Genomic DNA, 25626 nt, shown 5'->3' on the forward strand with positions numbered 1-25626 from the left:
AACTACGTTAAGTTTACCAAGCTATTAACTAAACTAATATAAAATAAACATAGAAGAGAATGTAAATTAATTATAGTTACTATTGTAGATGGTAAAATCTTATTAGTCAAATCTTTCCATTCTATCTTTTACATTCCGTGACTTTTTCATTGTGTAGAGCCCAATATGGTGGAGATGTTGTAAAATTATATAAAATTAAAGCTAAAATTAAAATAAATAATTATAATTATCAATAAAACATTTTGACTTTTTCAAATTATATGAAAATAAAAATAAAATAAAATAAATATTATATTTATAATTAACATTTTAATTAATAATTAAACCATTTTAAATTCATCTAATCTATTAAACATCCAAAAGTATCAAATTTCTTGAAATACAAATTCCTTTTAAAATGAAAAGATATTTAATCTCTCTAAACTAATTATATAAATAATAATTATTAAAAAATTCATCTTTATTAAATTTTTTACTATAAATAATAGTGAAACTAGTATTTAACTTATTTTCATATCTAAGGAAAAAAATCTGAATCATAAACATTTTAATTTTCTCTCGAAATTAATATGGTTAATGTTTAGGTTTTATTAGTATGGTTAATGTTTAGGTTTTAGTGTTTAGCTATAGGCATGCAATTATAACAATAAAAAATTGCACTTTGAGCAAAAGGTTATATCGTTGGAATTTCAACTCATGAGATATTCAGCCGTCGTCTTATATTTGCCTTACAAATTTACAAAATACCTACACATATTAGGTTTTTGTCCAATACCCTATTTTATTATAGAAATTTGTTTATATATTGACAATAATTTTTTAACCTGCCGTAGGTTTCTTTAAAATTATTTAACTTTTTTTTTTTTTTTAAATAAAAACTCAGTTATCACTATGCTTTTACAGCATGGTCCGTTTGCTTTGTAGCGTAAGGGTTTCTCTCCACTTCCTTAGAGTTTGCTCCCATACCTTTTGGATCACCATCTTTGTAAAAAGCATCCTATTTATTTAATTTATTTTTAAAATATAAGATTAACAAGCATTTTATATTTAATCAAAATAATATGTGTTTAATTTAATTCTATTATATTTAAATAAATTTTAAATTAATGTTTTATCATATTTAAATAAAATTTAAATTGAACGAAGTTAGTTTTATACCCAACTAACATGGATTAATTTGGGAATTAAGCTTGGGATATTGTACTTTACATAATATTCCATATCACCAAGAAATTATTTTTAATATTATTTTATTATTTCTTTTTATTGAAAAATAAAATTATGTTACATTTATAATTTTTTAAATAAATATTTTTAATAAGTTATCAAATAAGAGTTTTAAGTTAACATATATTAGTTTCATTTATGTATAATTAATTATATAAAACTACACATTCCATTGCTAAAACACTTTGTCATTGGGAGGTCACATTAAAACACCTTGCCATTGAGAGGTCACAGGTTCAATTTTCCTCAATGCACACGAGCTTAAAAAAAATATTTTCACATCAAGCTAGTTGATCCCTCGATCATTAATAAATCCATGGTTAAGATGGTTATGTGTGCGTTTGTGCTCATGCAAGTGTAATTTTTCATTGTTTAAATTGCATTTTTGAATCCATAAATAGATTGAATGCCTTGAAAATCCCCTTGGGCATTGAGATTGTGTAAACTAAAGAAATATTTGTTGGATTTCAAACAAATAGTTTGCCAAAACTTACACCTAATTTATTTTTTCAATGATTTTATATAATATAGAAATATTTTTATAACCATTAATAATATATATATCTTAACTAAGATGGACCTTGAAATATTTTATTTATAATCCACATTGAATTTTTAGTTATTATTAAGAAATTTTAATTACTGTTAAAAAAAATTAAATGACACTGTGATACCCCTCAGTGAAAAGCAAATATTTAGTTACTTTACTGTAGTAACATGGTAAACCATGAACTATGTGGAAAGCTTAGTGGGAAATTTCAATGTTAAAGTATTTTAATTTTATTTAAAAGTTAGTTGTGGCAAGCCATGGAATTTACGAGGAAAATATCCTATATGAAATTTTTTATTTACGGGAACTGTTAGACAGGTACGGTACTCTCATTACGATAGATAAATCATCTCAGTTGGGAAAAAAATCCAGGAGGTAGGAGAGGAAAATATAGAAGAGGAAAGTCCAGTAGGTAGGAGAGGAAAATACCTGAGGCATTGTAGAAGGCAGACTAAAGAGTATTTGATTCCTCGAAGAGGACATTGTTGGGGAAGGGAAAGACGCTTCCAATTAGGGTATTTTTGAGTTGGTGGGTGGCTAGTGGAATCCCTCACATAGATTTGTGAGTCTACAAGATTCTAGGCTGGATGAAGAGGGATGGATGAAGAGGACATTGTTGGGGAAGGGAAAGACGCTTCCAATTAGGGTATTTTTGAGTTGGTGGGTGGCTAGTGGAATCCCTAAGACTAGGCTGGATTGTAGAGTCTTGATGCGAGAGAAAAGACCCTACTAAGTCATTGTCAACTCTCTTCTAAAAATGAGAAATCTAATAAGGAGAAATGGACATGATTTCCTTTCTTGTTGGTAGAAAAGAGTGGTCTTCTCCTTAGTAAATTTCAGTGGCAACCTAAACTAATCAAATAAGTAATCTGTATTGCTAAGTTTTCTTTCCAGAATAGAGAATATTGCTGTAAATGTAAGTAATGTATGGGAACTTTATAAAGACTTTGTGATAAATTACTTTTTGTAAAAGAGTGATGAAATTCAAGTAAACCTAGTGGAATATGAGATTGTGCGAAGATTTTTGTTGCAATTACAGTAACAATTTATGCTAAAGAGTAGTCAAGTTTTGGGTTAAGAAATTTTCAGGGAATGGCTAGAACATGTGAAGGAGAATGTTTTAAGTCTATATACATTTATTACTATACACTACTATGAGGAATTTAGTGAGTTGATTATTGTTCATTTTCTAAAGAGTCTATGACTGAAAGAAATGAGGAAAAACTAGTAATAATGAAATCCATGTCTAACCCTATGAAAGAGTTGGGTTAGTCCCGGAGCTGAATCAATAGAATGGACAGCTCAGAATCACTCCCTAACCTATTAAAACAACATTCAAGATGAAACACTAACATTCAATAAGAATTTCACCGAGAAAAGACACATCAATGAATACATTATGTAGTTAGAATAGACTTCTAGAAATGATTTGTTAACTTTAGATAAAGTGTACATGAGAAATATGTAATTAAGCTCATCAAAATAAAATTGTCACAATAAAGGAACATACAGTCCCCTTACCCGGTGTGGAATAATTGTAATTGTATACAATTACATATAAGTTGGAGCTGAGTAACAATAAAACTTTTATTGAAATTTGTAACAATAGATATAAATGATTACTACACATTCATAACTAGTGTGGAGAACTAAAACTAAACTTCAAAGACGAGGTACTTAAGAACAACACATGGAATGGCTTGAACATGTGAAGGAGAATGTTTTAAGTATGTATAAATTTAATTCCGTATAATATTAGGAGGAATTCACCAAATTCACCAAATTAACTGTTTTTCATTTTTTCTTAGAGAATCTGTGATTTAAAGAAATACGAAAAAACTAGTAACAATGGATTATGCGTTTAACCCTGTAAGGGAGTTGAGTTACCTCATAAGTCGAGCCAACATAGTCGACAACTTAGAATCAGTCCCTAACCCATTAAAATAACATTCAAGAGGGAACATTAACATTCATTAACATTCTTTAAGATTTTTATCTAGGGAGGACACATCAATAAATGAGTAACAATAAAAAATTTATCGAAATATGTAACACGAAAGATAAATTATTACTACACATTCATAACTAGTGCAAAGGGATAAAACTGAACTTCAAAGACCAGGTACCTAGGAACAACACGTACTCAATGAGTTGCAGTAATCAGTGGCATTATTTTTATCATAAACAAGAAAGTGTTTCTTTACTAAATGCCCCCAAAACATTAACTTTGTTACATATTAGTCATTCAATACGAAACCAGAAATGCAAGGGAAACAAAGTTCTCCACAAGGATTTCAGATGGTACACATAGACTTTTGAATCACCAAGAGTATATGCATATGTATGATAGAAGTTCGCTATATATATAGATATATAGTTCCCGATCGGGACTATGGTCATAGGAGATTTAATCAAAGAAAACAATATGTATAAAAACTATTTAACAATAGAATGTAAAAACCCAAACCAATCCAGTATAAGGAAAATAAGACAATCCAATATCAGAACAATAAACCACTCGGCAGTGGAGGAAAAATATTACACCAATAACGCCTAGATCTAGCAACTGATACAATCCTTGTGTTTACACAAAAATATGTAGATGTGAATGGAACAATCTAATCACTTTGGTTGTTCTTGTAATTTCTATAGAAATTCTGAGTGCCTTTGAACATATTTCCATTTATAGTGACGTTGTTAACATCGTCAAAATCATCTGTTTTGCCAAGACTTCTAACATTGATTCCATTCCCAGGTCCACATTTAAGCCTTTCAATGGAAATGTTTAAAGAGCCTCCCCTAATGGAAACACAATCATCTCTTGTTCTTATGATGGCATCTTGAATCACCACATTGGAAGCCCGTAAGTGAATCCGGTCAGTGTTAATGTTGTCACCTAGAACCTTGATCTTTATTCCCTCTTCCCTCATGATGTCGCAGCCATAAAATGTGATGTGTGCCTGCCTACTATTGATTGAAATAATTTTCCTAATAACTAGCTTCATATTTGTTGGAAATTTCAGGTGATTTCAAACTCAAAAGACCAGAGAACAACGCTCTGATACCACTGTTGGGGATTTTTCTGGTAAAATCCCAAAAACAAAATCACAGAACACAGAGACAATGCTCTGTTTTCTCCACAGGATCTTAGCACATGGAATCTTTAAAATTTCTGGGCAGACAGAGATTTCCACACATCAACAAATGCCTATTCATTAATAAAAGCAACTGCTGTTACAAACTTCTTCCTCTCTCTCAGAGGGATTCACCAAGAACACTTAACAAAAAAAATTACTCTGTCTTCTCTTGAGATTTTACACTATTGTGTGTAAAGATCTCTTTTACATTCACTGTTTTAAAAAAAAACTTCACATTTACATTTACTGCTTGTTTCATGGCCGCTGCGTGCTCCTTCTTTACATCACACTGCTGTGCATCCCTTTCAATTACAATTTACTTCACCTCTGCACTGCTGTGCCTTCTTTGCAAAAAAAAAACTTTTCTTCACGCTGCTGCGTGGGTTACAATACATTATGCATCGAATACAGGAACATTACATATATATATGACAATAAAACAAAACAAAAGAACTTACATCAGTTTTCACTTGCCATGCTTCCGTAAAACAATAGAATTAAATGTTTTTACCAGCCTTTACTTGTGCCCATACTCCCGCTGAAACAAAATTAAAAGTTTCATCAAAACTTACCAACCCACAGTAAATTACATTTATTGTTTTACTGACATTTACTGGTGGTAAGTAAAACTTTTACTTTACTTAAAATTTCATTTAATCCTGGCCTGTACTTCAACCATTGACTTCAAATGGATCACATCGCAGAATCCCATTTGGTCGGAACACAAAATTAGAGCACACACATATGGTGCAATCTGCGATATGCGATTGGATCGCATCGTACCATCGCAATCGCAGAAATCACAGCACATAAGGGAGGGTGACAGAGTGTGTTTGCGATTTTCGATTTGCGATAGATCGCATCGCAAATAAAATAAACCTGCAGTTGAAATTATATTTCAACACTCCCCTTTAATTTCAACTGCTGGGTTATCAATCATACCCAGACATTTCCTCAAAAATTCAAAGCTCTTATGATCCAGTGGCTTTGTCAGGATGTCTGCTACCTGTTCCTGAGTCCTGCAATGTTGTAGAACAATTTCTCCATTGTTCACCAATTCTCTTATGTAGTGAAACCTTGTATCAATGTGTTTCGTTCACTTGTGAAACACAGAATTCTTGGACAACGCAATAGCTGAGCTATTGTCACAGAAAATCATTGTTGCTTTTGCCTTCTCTTGGCCTAAGCTCCTCAACATTCTTTTCATCCAAACTGCTTGACATGCTGCTGTTGTAGCTGCCACGTACTCTGCTTCTGCTGTAGACAATGCCACAATTGGCTGTTTCTTGGAAGCCCATGAAATGGCTCCTGAACCCATGTGAAAGACATAACCGGATGTGCTTTTCCGATCATCCACACTTCCAGCCCAATCGCTATCTGTGTATCCAATTAAATCTAAATGTTCTGAGATGTTATATAAAATTCCATACCTCTTGGTACCTTTGACATACCTTAAAATTATTTTTTCTTCTTGCCAATGTGCCTCCTTTGGCCTCTCCAGGAATCTGGAAATTAAACTAACAGCAAACATAATGTCAGGCCTAGTTACTGTTAAATACATAAGGCTGCCAACTATGCTCTTATATAAGCTAGGATCAAAATCCTTGTTGTTGTCCTCTTTGTTGAGTTTTAATCCCATTACTGTGGGAGTGATTGTTGCTTTGCATTCTTGCATATTAAATCTGCTCAACACTTCATTTACATATCTTGCTTGAGAGATAAAAATTCCATTTTCATTTTGATCTACTTCTATTCCTAAGAAGTATCTCAGCAAACCCATATCAGTCATCTCAAATTCCTCTTTCATGACTGATTTGAAGTTTTCAATGAGGTAGTCATCATTACTTGTAAAAATAACATCATCAACATACAAGACAACAATTAAAATCTTGCCATCCTTTTCTTTGATGTAGACGGTGGGTTCTCCCTCACATTTGTCAAATTCATTTTCCAGTAGATAGGAATCTATTCTACTGTACCACGCTCTTGGTGCTTGCTTCAGCCCATAAAGAGCTTTCTTCAATCTACACACTTTGTGCTCTTGGCCTTTTTTCTCATAGCCTAGAGGTTGTTCAATGTAAACCTCTTCCTTTAACACTCCATTTAGGAATGCCGACATCACATCCATTTGGTAGACTTTCCATTTGTTTTGTGCTGTTATGGACAACATTGCTCTCACGGTTTCCATTCTTGCAACCGGTGCGAAAGTTTCCTCATAATCTCTCCCATATTGCTGCTTGTATCCCTTGACAACAAGTCTTGCCTTGTGTCTTTCAATTTTTCCTTCAGCATTGCACTTGGTCTTATAGACCCATTTGACTCCAATAACTTCTTTACCCTTTGGTAGCTCAACCAAATCCCATGTCTTGTTTCTATCTATGGCATTCATCTCTTCATCCATAGCTTATATCCATTTCTTATCTTTAATAGCATCTTCGAAATGAATAGGATCATCAACATGAAAATACAAGGCAAATAAGGAATTAATTCCTTCATTATAAATGTCACTTAAATTTCTGAACTTCTTACCTCGTTCATTCGGTGTGCAAGTGCTTGAAGATGCACTTGAATTTCCTCCTTGTGGTGTGCTTGGAGAAGCACTCTCATTTCTCCTCAAGGGTGTTCCTTGTTGTCCTTGTGTTGGCGCTGCTTTTTGGGGATTTATTTCTATCATTTCCTCATCATCTTCATCATGAGACAAACAATTTTTAACATTGACTGTTTTCTCTATGCTTCCATCCCAAGCTTCCTCCTCAATAAAATGAACATCTCTGCTCACAAAGAATTTCTTGATGGATGGGATATACAACCTGTAAGCCTTGGATTCCTCACTGTATCCAATGAAGACACATTTCTCCCATTTGCTATCCAACTTCCTCCTTAGCTGATCAGGAATGTGTGCATAGGCCACACATCCAAAAATTTTCATGTGGGTGACTCCTTGCTTTCTCCCACTCCATGCTTCTTCCGGCACTTTGTTCATTACAACTTTTGTAGGACATATATTCAAGATATATACAGCACAGTTTACAGCTTCAGCCCAATAATCATTTGACAAATGCTTTGGCTTCAACATGCTCCTCGCCATATCCATAATGGTTCTGTTCTTCCTTTCAGCAACTCCATTTTGCTGTGGGGTGTACCTTGCTGTAAACTGCTTATGTATTCCATTTTCTCTGCAAAAACACAAAAATTCTTTGGAGATATACTCACCTCCTCTGTCTGTTCTCAAAACTTTGATGCGCAGCCCACTTTGATTTTCCACGAGTGCTTTGAAATTTTGGAATTTTTCAAACACTTCCGATTTTCTCTTCAAGAGATAAACCCAAGTTTTTCTTGTAAAATCATCAATAAATGTTAGAAAATATTGGCTGCTTGCTAAAGATGGGGTTTGCATTGGTCCACATAAATCTGAGTGGACAATCTCTAAGGGTGCTCTTGCCCTTATGCTTTTCCCTGAAGGAAAACTTTCTCTGTGTTGTTTTCCCAATATGCAGCCTTCACAAAGACTGTTCGGTTTCTCTATCAATGGTAATCCCTTTACTATTCCTTTTCTGCTCAACAAGTTAAGACCTCCAAAGTTGAGATGTCCAAATCTCAAGTGCCACAACCAATTTTCATCTTTTGGTTGGCTTTGGAAAGCCTCTTGGGTAATTGCTGCAATTACTTCTTTGTTTTTCAATTCTGCTCTTATTCTGAGAGGGAACATTCTGTTCCTTGTCATCTTCACTTCAGCGATGCATCTTTTGCTCGGTGGAATATCCATGATGGTGCATACATCATTCTCAAAGAAAACATTGTAACCTTTTTGAGCTAGTTGTCCAATACTCAAGAGGTTACATCTCATTCCAGGAACATAATAGACATCTGCTATGGTTTTCCTTTCACCTTGCTTTGTAAATATTTTAACTTCTCCTTTACCCATAACAGAAATTTTGCTATTAGTCCCAAGTGTGACTTGTGACTTCACACTTTGATCTAAAGCAGAAAACAAAGCTATGTTTCTTGTCATATGGTTGCTGCAACTGAAGTCTAGAAACCATATATCTTCACTATTTGTTTCAGCCATGTTACAAGCTAACAATACATTATCTTGGCTAACATTTTCTCTAGTAATATTTGCACTAGTGCTATTATTCACATCACGCTGCTTCTTTTTACATTCACTGGCATAATGCCCATATTTTTTACAATAATAACATTGGACATTGGGTTTTTCATACCTTTGTCCTTGAGCATGATGTTGTCCTCCTTGTTGGTTGTTGCCTTGACCTTGGTTCTGATTTGGATTGCTGTCTCTTCCTTGAGCATTCGCTGGACTGTTCCTTCCGCCTCTGTTCTGGCTTCTGCCTCTTCCTCTCTTGTTTCCTCTGCCTTGACCTCTTCCTCTTCCAAAGGACATCTGGGTCTTGAAGGCTTGCTCTAGAGATGATTTTTCATTTCTACTCAACCTCTGCTCATGTGTGATCAGTGATGCATGAAGCTAATCAACTGAAAAATTTGAGAGATCCTTTGTCTCTTCTATGGTGGTGACAATCACATGGAACCTTGAGGGTAGGCACCTCAATAGTTTCTCCACAATCCTCCTTTCTTCAAGTATCTCTCCATGAGATCTTATTTGTGTGACCAGGCCAATTACTTGAGTGAATAATGAGTCAATATTATCTGACTCCTTCATGCACAGGTTCTCAAAATCTTTCCTCAGCAACTGTAGTTTTGTTGCCTTCACTTTCTCCATGCCTTGATAGGCTGTTTTAAGAGTTTTCCATGCTTCTTTGGATGTCTTAGCTGCTGCTAACCTTGGAAACATGCTTCCATGCACTGCCTGATACAAGAAGAAGAGGGCTTTTGAGTCCTTCTTCTTGTGGATTTTTAACAGATCCTTCTCTCCCTGAGTTAATGCATTAAACTCATTTTCATCTACTGGTTGTTCAAAACCATCTTCAACTATTTCCCATAAGTCTTGGGAAGCAAACAAGGCTTTCATTGTTATTGCCCAATAGTCATAGTTTTTGCCATCAAATAGTGGGAGATGCATACCCATGCTACTGCTAGTGCTTGTGCCAGCCATTCTTGCACTACTTGACTATGCTTCAAATAATTCACTGTGTATTTAAAATAACAGATTGTCTTCAACAGCAACACAAAGAAAACTTGCGAAATACCTTGGATTCTTTTGCCTGAGTCTTCACACTGCTGGAGAAGTTGCTGCAGTAAGAATCTTTCGTTCAGCTTCTTTGAACCCTTCAAAGAGCCTAGACTAGCTCCGATACCACTTGTTGGAAATTTCAGGTGATTTCAAAATCAAAAGACCAGAGAACAACGCTCTGATACCACTTTTGGGGATTTTTCTGGTAAAATCCCAAAAACAAAATCATAGAACACAGAGACAATGCTCTGTTTTCTCCACAGGATCTTAGCACAGGGAAGCTTTAAAATTTCTGGGCAGACAGAGATTTCCAAACATCAACAAATTCCTATTCATTAATAAAAGCAAATGTTGTTACAAACTTCTTCCTCTCTCTCAGAGGGATTCACCAAGAACACTTAACAAAAAAAATTACTCTGTCTTCTCCTGAGATTTTACACTGTTGTGTGTAAAGATCTCTTTTACATTCACTGTTTTAAAAAAAAACTTTACATTTACATTTACTACTTGTTTCATTCACTGCTGCTGCGTGCTCCTTCTTTACATCACACTGTTGTGCATCCCTTTCAATTACAATTTACTTCACCTCTGCACTGCTGTGCCTTCTTTGCAAAAAAAAACTTTTCTTCACGCTGTTGCGTGGGTTACAATACATTATGCATCGAATACAGGAACATTACATATATATATGACAATAAAACAAAGCAAAATAACTTACATCAGTTTTCACTTGCCATGCTTCCGTAAAACAATAGAATTAAATGTTTTTACTAGCCTTTACTTGTGCCCATACTCCCGCTGAAACAAAATTAAAAGTTTCATCAAAAATTACCAACCCACAGTAAATTTCATTTACTGTTTTACTGACATTTACTGGCGGTAAGTAAAACTTTGTATATGTTTCTCATGGATATTTTGTTCTTCAATATCTTTCAAAGAGGAATATAGGCTCTTGATTGTTTCCAATATTTTTTCTTCCTACAAGGCAGAGAGCTTTACCACTACTTCTAGAATCTAAGAAATTTCTTGAAGTGACATTCTTCAAACTCCTAATTGATATTGAGTTCTTCTTGTCGGTTTTTAATCCTTATCTAGCACATCAATTACTATATAGGGGGCATATTTTAACACCTTCAAAAAGAAAAGGGAAAAAATGAAATATGTTATAAGAAAATAATTTCAAATCATAATTTGTCATGTACTTCAATGTCCTCATGCTAATAGTACCTTGTTGTCACCAAGTTGTCTATTGACATGAGTTAGCTTCTTGTAGGTTTTAAACATGTACAAAAATTACATGCAGACGAATTCTAAAAAATGGAAAATAAACAATGACGGGAATATAAAACGAATACACAGATATTTCCCCTAGATCCAAAAACTGGGACTACCATATTTATTTTTCGTTATTTTTCTTTCAATGTTAGAATACATATATACATGTCGAAGCATTCATAAACACCAATCCATTAACCCTAGCTTAGAACATAATCGTAGTTCCCTTGACTGGATCTACAAAGTAACATGGCAAGAAAACCATCATGCCAAAAACCATGTTCAAAACCCATGCACAAAACCATAGGTAGGTCCTCCCACCTAATATAGGTATTAGGGTCCCAAAAAAAATTCCTGGGGGCAACAAACCCTGTGTCGGGGGGCTACCGACCCCTAGAAACCCCCCGATAGGGGGGCTACACCCCCTTGCTATGCCCGACGCAACGAACAAGGGCACTCTCGCCCCCCTATGACCTGCCCGCGCATGCAACTAGTTGTGGAAAGAATATAATACACACCCAACGCTTCTTCCTTTCCATGAATAAACTAAAACAACACACTTTCATAAAATAAACACATTATACCAATACGACAGGGATTTGTATAAACTCACCAAAGTGGTTGCATAGTTTCTTACCTCCCATCTCTCACTCCTCTAATTCTTAAGCGTTAAGAAATTCAAGAAAAATCATTTCCTAGAAAAACTAGACTACTAATGCCCTAGCTCTTTTAGCACCTCGTTTGCAATGACACCAAAATATCAGTCAATTTAATTCCTTAATAATTCCAACATAAATTATTAACCATAAATTCCTATACTTTGAGATGCTAAACTATATATGTAGAGTACAATACATTAGAAGGTTTCCTAACCTATGCTACAAGATGGAAACATAAATAAATCATATAAAACATAAATCTAGAGGATTCTTGCTATGTGGGGCATCAATGCGGGGTCCTTGGAAAAAGAAATCCCACTTCTACCAAAGAATAATTTAAATATTGGTAGGGACAGAAAGAATCGATGAAATATGGAAATCATTGGGGTTGCCTACGAAGCCCCTATTTGACATGGCCTAGGCTTGTCACACTTGCTAAACCAAATGGTTAAACAACTAGGAGGGTTACAATCCCTAGCATTTCCCTTTAATGTTTGATCCCATTCCTATAAACAACACAAAACATCAAATGATGAGAGCAATAAATAAATGGTACATTCAACCAAACTACAATCTCTTTCATTAGGGGGATTTTGAGGTCTAAAATGGCCCTCCTAAGAAAAATGTACAACTAAAATAAACTTTATAAGAACCAATAGAGTTCCAGATGATGATTTCGACCATGGGGGATGATTCACCATTTTTGGAGTAAAAATGTAAAAATACTAAAGAATAATAAAATAATAAAACTATTTTTTCAACTCGTATTTTCAACTTATCTCCCTAAGGTTTTACTCAAATTTCGAGCAGAAGTACTCATTGGATGAAAAATTTAATTCCTCATCTAAGGAGTACCCATGTTGCATACTTTCTATGGACCGTGCTACTAGCAAAATGATAAATAGATGAAAAAATGTGATTGCAATCATGTTTTTCATGTATTTCTCATTTTTCGTGTAGTAGGGTCCATTGAAAGTATGAAACATGGGTACCCCTTGGATGGGGAATCAAATTTTTCATCCAAAGAGTGTTGCCACTCGAAATAAACCCATATTGTGAAAAGTTGAAAATACGAGTTGAAAAATAGTTTTTTCATTTTTCCCTCTAAAATTTGATGATGTAATCTAACCTTATTTTATTATTTCCACTATTATTTTATAATTTCCTTATGAGGCCCATTTTAGACCTCAAAATTCCCCTCATGGTCAAAATAAAAGAAGAAATACTAAGTTATACTACATTACAAAAAGAAAAGGAATGGGATACTATTAGATGAGTTGGTGGGCCCTCCTAATCCATGCCACATTGCCTACGAAGTTACAAAATCAAAGTTGACTTATTCCACCAATGATCTCATAAATAGAAAATAGAATTTGCATTAATCCAACAATGATTTGAGAGTTACATAATTTCCGTCAACATTTTTTAATAATAAGACTTTGAATTGCAAATATTTGAAAAATTACTATTTGTAATCTACTCTCTTACATATCTAATATATCCTCACAACATTAGCAATAATAAAAGAATCCTCCCAACATTCTCTATGTCCATTCATTTATACAAAAGAGAGAGCAGGGTGAATTAGAAATAATTTTTCCATGTTTGGACTGTCAATCATGGACATATTTACAAAATATTTCCTCTGTATGTTTTTATTAGACCTTGGTTGGAGGAAATCTCAATATCAAATTACATGTCATCCTTCTAGCCTACAACCATTTGATAAGAGCTTTGATTTTATTTGTTTTGCTAGTTGGTTTCTCTATTTAGGATGTTGTTTTGGAATGATCACAACCAAAAATATACCCTTAAAGGAACCACATGTATCTCACATTCATCACACATTTTGGAGATTCCACTAACGATTCCCCTAATTGGGGATGTTATAGACAAAACCCATGTCTCAAATTTCCTAGATTCTCCATCATTCCCTTTGAAATCACACCCAAAGTTAGTCGTTCGATTCTACCCAACACAAATTGAACAAATTGTTGGTCATGAGCTGGAGGCATGTGCACTTGAGTTTGATAGAATAAATATAATAATAATATATGTCATCAACTCTAGGAACATAACCCATGTTCCAAAATTTCCCTTGGAGCTACATAGGTATGCCAAACTCCAAGGTTGGTTATAGAAACAACATAAGAGCTACAAGAATAGGGTAAGACAAACATTCATTAGTAAAACCAAGTATAATCCTATCTAATCTATTAAAATTAAGGAAAATGGTGATAATTAACTATGTTAACATTTGTAAGCTTGTCATGGTAAGTATACAAAGAAATGCATTAAGGTTGACGACATATATGCAATGAAGGTAGATGAAATGACATCGAACGAGTATTCATGGTTGTGAGAAAAATGAAAAATTGGTGACTTGATAGTGAGTGTGAGAAATCTCTAATGTGAGCGTTGTCTCACTAGAGACCTACAACTCATCTTCCACGAACTTTTTTTCCATAATTTTTTTTCTTGGTATCGAAGTGAGTGTGTTGGATCCTCGAGTGGTAATGTTTGGTGAGTGATCTGATTGGCACTGAGTATGATCCCAACAATGCACTGGAGTGAGTAGAGTGGAAAAGAGAATCATTGGTATTATTGGGGCACATCATCATTGGAGTATTTCGTTGATACTATTGTTTCGCATGTTGAGGCACAAACCCCCTTTTTTGAGCCATGTGTTTGAAGAGTCCTTGGAGCATAGACCTCTTATGTTGAGCCATGAGTTTGAAAAGACCTTGGAGTGCACACCTTCTATGTTCAGTTGTGAGTATGAAAAAAGGTTGGAGACCATAAATCATTTATTAATCATGGTGTGTATGATTATGTGTGGACACTATTTGAAAATATGTGTTATGGAGTTGATAGTGTATGAAATCTATGTGAAGTTGTTATCATGAAGTGGGAGGAATTACATGTAGACACTTATAGACTCTACTAACGGTAGTATATTGTTGTAGGAAACTGTTGTGGTAATGGATTTATGAGCTATGGTGAGTTGTTTGTTTACAATCGAGAATTTGGTTATTTCCTCCCTTTACCATATTTGTATTAATAACCTCTATTTCCAGTGGTCCCATAAAGAGATATAATTGGCAGAGTCCATATTTTGATCTCTCACATGTTTTCAAAGTTTAAGAACTGGAAGTATGCAAATTTATAGATCCAAGCCATCTTTACTTTATAGAGTCCAGATTAAATAGAGAGAAATGAGTTGTAATGTGATCCACCTACATAAAATAGGTTTTGACAAAAATGAGAGGGTCTGCTCAAGGTTTTGTTTTTAAGATATTTTCATAAAAGTGGCAATATCTGTAGTTGTAGCTACAAAGTCATGCTGCTACTAAATTGTGATGGGAGCTACTACGAAATATGTTGCTATGGAATTGTGTGAACTTGGTCTAGAAATACATTATACATTATTTGCTTGAATATTTATTTTTAAGTAGTTTATGCATCCCCTAAAATAGCTAATCATTGTTGCATATCTGTGAATGATTGTGAGTTTAAAAAGTGTTGATTGATTTGAAGTTGAAGAAACATTTGTTTAAAATGGATAATCCTATAACAAAATTGTATTTAAATTAAGCAATCACGTTGGATGGTTCCAATTATGTGAATTGGAAGTTTAAAATGAAAACATTAATGGAAGGATACAATTTTTGGTTGATAGCAAGCGATGATGAACTTATTAGCAAGAGTCACTACAAAAGCTACAGTTGCATCAATTCAAGATTGGGAAAGGCAAGAGACTAAGCGAAAATTTATGCTAATATTGTCCATAAAATACAACATTATACCTCATACGAGTGATTGTAAGTCATCATCATTTAGAGATCTGTCACTTATTTTTTGTTAGGGGATTTGGCTGGTCTGAAACAAAATAATATTTAAATATGTGGCTTCCTTTCTCGCTCGTGTCACTAGAAACGATATTTCCATTTTATGTCACTTCCCTTAATATAAGGACACTCCTTTGCAATATTCTATCATAGCTGAATATCTTGACACATCCATTCCATGGGATTTCTTTGATGAGGCCTCTAAAGAAAATAATCAAGCATGTGGGGATGGATTTTTTCTCCACCTTGTATTGAACCACTATTTTCATGTAAATATGGGCTTTGGCAGAGGGACAAACAATCATGAAGAACTCATGCCTATCAATTTTTTTATGCTTTTTGGTAAAGATAAAGGATGTGAACAATTGCAAGTTTTTGGTGATTCTCTTCTTGTCATAAATTGGATCAATGGTGTCAAATAATGTAGAAACTAATTGCTCGTTGCAATTTGTGAGGAAATAATGAGGATAAAACTTATATTTGATAGTGTCACTTGTACACATATCTACACATATATATAGGGAAAGGAATATTGAAGCGAAGTGTCTCTCAAAAGACGGCTTAACACTCAACCAAAATTAATGGCAGATTGCAGAGACTTGAGATGACATTTTCTTTGAATTCTATCATAGGCCTTACATAGATAATTTCAACTTCACTAACAATCATTGACAACTAGCATAAATTACTCTTTATTACTCTTCTACTTTTTGAGCAATTCATATATACAAATATTGGAACATCATACAAAACAAAGTTCAAAACATGAAATCTTTGTATTGTAATATTGGAGAATGTGCTACAAATTGGAAGCCAAAACATGATTTTTTATCAACTATTTTGAAATTTTTATTTTTTAAGCCAAATTAAATCTCATATATTCAACTGAATACAAACAATAATTGTGTATATACATAACATAAATTATGTTTTAACATTATATGTTGTACTTAAAATACAATTTATAATACAATTTAGAAAAAAAACAATTAAAAATGATAAATATTATTCTAAAAAATTATTTTGAATTCTAATTTATTATTAAATTATTAAATGCTTGGTCATCGACATAGTAAGAGAAATATTTATTAACTTTCATCTAACAAGTTTTACATAATTATAATAAATTTTATATTAATATTTTAATTAATTTAAAATATATAGTATTTTTCTAAACGTATTAATTAATAATTTAATCATTTAAAATATTAAAATTAATATAACTATACAGTAATAATGTATTGTTAATTAATAAAATGATATAAAAATTAATGAAAATTTCATATGGAAAAATAGTATTGTCCTTTACACTCCCAAATAATATTTTCATGTGTACAAAAGCATTCTATTCCCAAGTTAGAAGCATATTTCCAAACACAAGGTCACTCCAAATAATACTTTCATATGTATCGAAACAATCTTTCCAACCTAGAATTAATTAAAAGGGATAATTAAGATAATCAAAGTAATACTTTAACTTATGATGTTATTGTAGTTTTTAGTTTATCTTAATAAAATACACAAATATATATATATAAGTTCGGAATAATTTTTTCATATGCGTTTTTAAACACAGATATTTGTTTGCTTTCATTTTAAATATTTAAAAACTTGGAAATTATAATATATCAAATAATCGTATATAAATTAAACCATCAACCCATTTATAAATAGAAAGCGCTAATTAGCTTATAGGTTAATAAAACATTGTTATATCAATAGGAGATCGGGAGCTCTGAGGCTGTGAGTTGGGTTGAACTTCTGGTAGGAACTGATTTGAACCTACAATCTTCCAAATGGTGGCAGCGGAGGGAGCCTATCCCCCTCCCCCTCTCGATGTTGACTCTGCCTTCTAATTAATGGTGGCCTCCCTTCCAATGCACCCTCGACCTATCGCGGTTGCATCCGCCAAATTAGTCAAGAAGAACTCAGAGTTGAAGGACGTCTCTTTGCTAGACGGTGCTAGGCATACTTCTCTGGTATATTCTAAGAGAGTTCTAATCAAGAAATTTACTGGTATGTGGCCTTTTACTAAATCTATAAATACGTGGACAAAGAAAACCTGGACTCCTATGATGATAGGTGAAATTGCTCTCTATGTTGTATATTTTTATTTGAAAATAAAAAGGATAAGGAGGTCATCTTTCGCAATGGACCATATTTCTTTGCTCCAGAGGGATGTATCTAAATAAATGGACTCTAGATTTCAATTCTGATGAGGATATCCACATTGCCATTCCAGTTTGGGTCAAGCTCTCTCGTCTTCCTATCTCCTGATGGAGCCACGATTGCCTTTGGGCTATTGGTAATGGAGTTGGGAAATAATTGGACAACGCTGAACCAAAAGGCTCTCAGTTTGTGTGTGCTAAACTTTGTGTGGAATAGACTTGCAGAAAGGACTTCCATCTGAAATAAATCTAAATTTGGGAGAATGGAAGCATACGAAAGTATTAGACAGTGAACAAATACCATTTAAATGCAAGCATTTCCATGATTACAATCACTTTTCCAGAGACTGCTCCAAAAGTGGAATCGGTAAAAGTGTGGAAGCCTAGGAAGCACAAGAGGAGCACTGGAAAAAGCCCAAGAAAGCTCTGAAAGGTAAAGGAGCATTGTTAAAACCTCGAAAATTGCAAGTCCCCAATTCGGTTCCCTCCTCTTAGAACCATTCAAGGAGTTAAGTGATGGGGACATGGAGATGGAAGAAAATCCCCAAATAATCGTGGACAAGACACGAGAAAGAAAAGAGGCAGAAGTAGTGGAAAAAAACCCGAAAGGGGTGGGGGTTGAAGTTTCCCCACCAAAGTTTGCTCCTATCTCTGAAGCTCCACCGAGTAGTTTGCACAAAGGTCTGGACCGTGTGGTAACTCAGAACTTATCCCAAACTCTAACCTAGGCTAATGAGTGCACCAGCCAGGAAACTGACTCCAATAAGAAAGCTAGAAGGCCAAAAAAGGACACAAAGAGAAAGGAAAGCAGAACAAAACAAAATGTTGGGGAATCAAACAGTCATTCCAGAACTATTGAAAGGGAAAAAATTGATCAAAGATGGTAATAATGGTGGTCGCTCTTCCCCCACCCCCAATTAATGAAAGTTATATCCTAGAATATAAGGGGGCTAGGAACCCCTACAAAAATCCTAGCAGTTAGAGACTTAATAATACAAGAATCCCCTTGATTAGTATTTCTTCAAGAAACAAAGTTAGAAGAAGTTGAAATTATGAAAAAAGGGGGAAAATTTTGCAAAGACAACACAGGGTTAGCTCAGCCCTCACGGGGAGCTTCAGGAGGTCTAGGAATATTTTGGTTGAACAAAAAATTTACCCTGGTAAAGGAAATAAAGAGAAAATCCTAGATAATGGCTCTTTTAGAAGATAAGGAGACATGGAAAAGAATACCCTTCATAAACATCTATGGTCCAATTTTTCACAGTGATAAGGCATATTTTCAGGGCTCTTTAGAGACGTTAGAGGAAGGGAACTACCACATTAACAACATAATGGGAGTGGACTTTAACACATTCCTGAAAGCATAAAAAAAAAAGAGGTGGATGTTTGGCTAGGGATTCCTTCCGAGATAGAATGGAGGAAATTATGGAACATTGGGATCTAATTGATATGAAACCTAAGTCCGGAAATTTCAATTGTTCGAACGGAAGAGTCAGTGATTATTTTTTTGTTGCCTATCTAGATAGATTCTTGTTGCACAACAATTGGCTCCTTAATGTTTTGGATTTATCCTCGTTTATTGAATATCCGGGAGACTCAGATCATCGCCCCATTATGATCTCCATGCAAAATATAAAAATCCTTGGGTTGTTGTCATTTAAATTTAGTGTACACTGGTGCCTTTATGAAAAAGTTGGGAATATTATAAAGAAATCATGGACTCAAAAAATACAAGGTTTCCCCAACTTTGTATGAGAATCTAAGATAAAAAAACATCAAGAATCAATTAAGGAAGTGGCTCAAAGAAAACTATCAGCCTCTAGGGAAAAAAAGGAAAGAAAAAGTCCAAGAACTAGAAGAACACTATAATATGATGGAGAAAAGTCACATTAAAGAATCACATATTCAAAAAGAAAAAGATCTCTCCTCTCAAATATTCAATGTAAGAAGGTAGGAGAACAATTTTTGGAGGCTAAAATTTCATAGTCTATGGTTGAAAGATGGAGACTCTAATACTTCATACTTCCACAAATAAGCAATTGCTTGAGAGGACATGAATCGAATCAAGTAAATAAAGGTGGCGGGTGGGCAGATAGTCAACACCTCCTCGGAAATTAAACAAGAGGCATACAATCATTCCAAATCTCTCCTCAATCTGGAGTGCAATTCTTGTGATGGAGCTCCTGAATTCCTTCGGGCTCTCCCCCATGTTGTCTCTCTGCTCTCTAATGTGTCTCTTTCTGATGTAATTTTAGAAGATGAAGTTCACAATGCTATATGGCATCTGGAAGCTAAGAAGACTCCAGGACCAGAAGGTTTTTCTATCATTTTTTATCGTTTATTCTGCAATGTTATTAAAAAGGATCTAATTCGAATGTTGAACTACACCAGAGTCAAAAAGAAGATGGGAGGTAGCACCAATTCTGCCTTCCTTTCCCTTATCCCAAAAGAAGCCAATCCTTCCTCCTTCTCCAGATTTCTCCTTATCTCTCTTTGCAACTACTATAAAATTCTGACGAAAATCATTGCCAACAGAATTAAACCTTTTCTCCCATCCATTATCTCTGAGAACAAGGATGGGTATGTGCAACACCGAAATATTCTGTATAATATCATCCTGTTACAGGAAGAAATGCACTCAAGCAATGAAGAGGGAGAAGCTCGAATGGTTATCAAACTGGATATGGAAAATTCTTTTGATCAGGTAAATCACTCCTTCCTCTTTCTTGTTATGGAAAAATTAGTATTTAATGTTGAATTTATCTCTTGGATCAAAGCCTGTATTGGATCTCCTTGGATTTCCCCTCTTATCAATGGGCATCCTAGGCATTTCTTTGTTGCTTCAAGTGGGCTACGACAAGGATGCCCCCTCTCCCCTCTTCTATACATAATCATGGCTGAATCTTTTAGTAACAACCTTCAGGTTGGGTCGATAGATGGATCCCTTTCGAGTCTCAACATTGTAAGAAATGTCATAGGAATTAATCACTCCCAGTTTGTTGATGATACTCTTCTAATTGGTGGAGCCTCCTTAGTGATTGCATCAAGATTTTAAAAAAAATCTTGATGTGTTCCTCCTTCTCTCCAAGGGTTTGATCAACAATTTGAAATGTTAGTTAATTGGTTGGAATTTCTAAGAGGATTTGTTGAAAGCAATAGGCTAGTTTTTTGGAATCCCGATGGATCTTCATTGCTCTTCCTTCAAATATCTTTGGATTCCTATCTCCCTAAAAAAATCGTCTACGGAAGAATGGGGGAATGTACTTTAAAAAATTAGGAACAGAGTGCAGTCTTGGAGTGTTAAATGGATCAACCTGGTAGGGAGGGTCACTCTTATTAAATTGGTTCTTTCCTCCTTATGATATATTTAGGTGTTGACCTCTTAGCAGCAGGCTACATCAATCAACAAATAAGCAAGCTTATCAGAAAATTCTTATGGCAAGGAGGAAAGGGTAACGAGAAAAAATTCCATCTGGTAAATTGGAATTTGGTCAAGCAACCTAAGAAGCTGGGAGGATTGGTAATAAAGAATCCTGAATTAATGAATCTACCATTGGGGGGAAAACTGGTTTGGAGGCTCCTTTCAGACTCCAATGAGTGGTGGAAAAATTACTTTATTAGGAAATATTTCCATAAAAATCACCTCACAAGGCCGGAGGATGAATCCTAGGAAAGGAAAGGATTAAAAATATTGAGACTCTAGAAAGCCTCGTCCTCTCTAATCTTGAATCATCTTGGTTGGCTCCTTGGAAACGAGAAATGCATTCAAATTGGAATTGGTTGTGCAAATGGTATATACCCAGCTCTCTCTGGATGCCTGGTTGAGCATGGTTTCTCCCATCATGTGGACATCTCTTGTTGGGATGATCATGACATGTGGTGTGGGTGGTTCTCTTTAGATTTGCCTGACCACCTTCACACTCAATGGAATCTTCTGATCGAAAGCCTCTTTGGGTTTGTTCCTATAATCACGATCAAACTGGATAGACGTGTTTGGCTGGGTGGACAAGAAAAAATGTATTGCGTTAAAGATGAATATGCCCTTTTATCCAATCCTATGCCCACCCTTCTCCCTCCTAATCTATGGGGGAAAATTTGGAATGGTGAGGGTCTTCCTATGATAAAAATCTTATGTTGGGAGTTGGTTCATTAGAAAATTATGACGGCAGAAAACTTTAAAAAGAGGAAAATTAGTGTTCCTTCCAGGTTTGTATTGTGTGGAAATGCGGAGGAATAAATTAAGCACTTGCGTTTTCATTTCCCTTTCCCATAGGAAGCCTCAAACTATGTTCTACCTCCTTTGGCCCTTGTTCCCCAAATTGTTGATGATTGGAGCGATATTTTTGATCATTGGGAAAAAAATTCCCTTGCTCTCCAAATCCTTTGCTAAGGTGTTGTTGAATAGAATTTCCTAAATGTATGTGTTGGTCGATATGGCTGTGTTGTAACCATAATATCTTTCAAAATTAGTGTCATAGCTTTGATACTACTGCAATTAAATGAATGACGTTTTTATTTGAGGTCATTTCTTCTCGAGGCTTCAATTCGTCAAACATGAAAGAATTGTCTAGTTCTGAGAAAAGTTGGCTCAGGATCTCCCTCCCACTCTAAAATCCCCTTGTTTAAGAGCTCATGAATCCTTGAAATATTGTATTAGAATGAAAGGAGATGAATTCACTGAATGGCAAAGGAATGTCAGGAACAGTCAATTGTATTTTGATGGAGCATCGAAAGGTAACCCCGGGGAGGCTAAAGCTGCACAGTAATAATAAACCTTGAAGAAAATACAAAAGTAAAATGCACATGGAGATGTGGTGTTACAACCAACAATTAGGCCAAGGCTCTTGCACTTTGGCAAGGAGTGAAAATATGCTTGGATAAAGGTTTCAAAACTTTGAATATAGTGGGTGATTCCAGGCTAATCATCAAAAACTGTATTAAGCTTACCGAGAATGGCACTCACCTAGAAGAAGAAACTTCCTCAATCATGGTAAGGATCACATACATGTTGAATTTTTTTGAGAAAGTTCACTTGTTCCACATGTTGCGTGCCAACAACCATCTCGCGGACAGTTAGGCTAACGCAGGAGTTATATTAGGAATTGGTTGAATTTTCATAAACCATCATATTACATCATGTCCCATCCCATGATCTGATCCAAACTTAAATAGGAATGCAATAAATTACATATATAATAATAAACAATGAGATGCATGATCCAAGTGGATATTGGTGGCCACCTACCAAGTCCACTTGGACCCCCACCATTATTTCATTCAGTTTTTCAGTTTCCTTAACTGTAGCACAGTTTACTATTTTTAGCAGTTTTTCGGGTCCTGAAATTCCAGAGTCGTTTTGAGGCCCTAAACGACGTTTTTGGGAAAACTGGGAGCAACATGGGTCCATGGACTGATGTTTCTTTCCAAAAGTTGTAGTTCTCAGATAGATATTTCTAACGAGATATTGTGCACGTCAAATGGAGATCATTTTCCAAAGTTACGACCCCGGGAAGTTGATGTACCAATTTACCCAAACAGGGCCCACATTTTGGTGTTTCATCTTCTAGGGTTAGGTTTTTGGATGTTTAGGGTTTTCCATTATTTCTCAACAATAAATAGGCATTCGAACCTCATTGTAACACAGTTCAGAGGCATGTAGCTGCCACATCTCCTCTAAAAAATAAACTACCATTGTCCTAGCTAGTTTATTTCCATTTCTGTTTGTAAGCATATTTCAGTGTTTTACATTAATGAAATGAAGTATCATTTCCGTTGCATCTTTGTGTATATGGTTATCTCTGTATTTTGTTGCATTCTTGTTTAAATCCGGATTAGCGGAATTAGAGCAGTCTGCTTTTTTCCTCTGTTTTTCTTTGCATGTCCCCAACGAGGTCGGAATATAAGGAGTTAGCGCTTGAACTAGTCGAACCTTTGCAAGACCAGCCTCACATATCCCGACGACATCCCATGGTGGATGAAAATAAAGATGAGGGGGCGGGAGATCCTATCAAAATCTTGCTCAAAGAAGCCCTCGAGTGACAAAGGAACGCGATGATGGACAACTTTGCCTAGATCCTTCAACGGCTACCCCGGGGCGACGCATTGGCTTCCAATAGCTACTCTGGAAACACCACATCATTTAAGGTACAAGTTAATTTTGAAATCCCCATATTCAAGGGTAAGATAGATGCAAATGCCATCGATAAATGGTTAAATCTGCTAGAGGGTTATTTTTCTGTTCTTGATTTTTCCAATCGAGAAAAGATTATTTTCACTCTTCTCAAAGCAGCCCCCCACGTCAAGGACTAGTGGGAAACCTACTGCGAGCATAAGGATCAAAGTACAGGCTCACTATTTTCAGTCACAACCACTTGGAATTCATTCCGAGATGCCATCAAGTCGGAAGCTATGAGGATCAATACATAAAGTGGACCACGCTGCAGTAGGGAAGGGACCAAGACGTGCCAAAGTTCACCAATATTTCCCATACCCTTGACACAAAGTTGGGTATCAAGGATTCAGAGCCACATTTGGTATTCAAATACCTCAGTTGCCTGCACAAGTACATCTAGGAAGAAATAGAATTTTTGAACATCTCCTCACTCGGCACTGCATACCGATATGACGTTAGGGTCGAGCAAAAGTTTAAATAGAAGAAGTGAGACTTTGGATCTGTGAATTCAAGGCAAGGGAAAGGTGCCCCCAAATCACAGAACAAAGGAAAAAGCCAAGGCGGGGCGGCCTAAGACAACCTGCCAAAGCTGCAAGCAAAGAACAGCACCTCAAAGCTGAAAAAGGACACGAGAAAGTGGTGTGAGTTCCATAAGAGCTCCACTCACAACATAAGTGAGTGTTGGGCCAAGCAGTCACTGGTGGATGAGCTAAAGGTTTCAAAACCGGATGTAGGTTCCAACTCTGAGTCAGAACCCGAGAAGGGGAATGAAAAAGGGAAGCAGATTATCGATGCGGAGCCCAACGCCATTGTTGCCACCATGAAGATCAAAAACAAGGAACCTGAAGATCTAGAGGAGGAGGAACGTCTCTTCCACTCCCAGATGTGGGTAAAGAGCTCCCCGCTACAATTCATTGTCGACAACGGGAACCAAAAGAACTTCATTTTGGCAGAGGTGGTGAAGTGGTTGGTCTTATCAACCACAACACATCCACAACCATACAATATCGAGTGGCTTCGCCAAGGATGGGATCTTCGCGTGAGCCAGTAGTGTTGCCTTCCATACAACATCAAGCCCTTCACAGATGAGGTATTGTCTGACATTGCTCCCCTTGAAGTTTGTTATGTATTACTAGGACAACCATACTTGTCGAAGGGACATGATGTGTATGAATCAAGGCCCCATGTTGTTATTGTTACTTTGGGAGCTAAGTTGTATAGGATACCAGAGGTAGCACCGCCTACCACCATCTCTTTGATTACTGCAAAACAATGCAGTAAGCTCGTTTCCAAAATTCGGAAACTTGTTTTCCTGATGATACACCCTCAAGGAAAGAAGAAGATGGTGGCCACGACCTCCAGACAGGGCCCCTCCAAACGAAAACTACAGATGGACAATGTCATGGAGGAGTACGAGGACATCTTCACCTCCCCCATAGGG

The sequence above is a fragment of the Pinus tabuliformis genome, chromosome J (assembly GCF_031772625.1).
Source record: "Pinus tabuliformis cultivar Carrire ecotype Pingquan chromosome J, CPIR1, whole genome shotgun sequence".
Classification (NCBI taxonomy): domain Eukaryota; kingdom Viridiplantae; phylum Streptophyta; class Pinopsida; order Pinales; family Pinaceae; genus Pinus; species Pinus tabuliformis.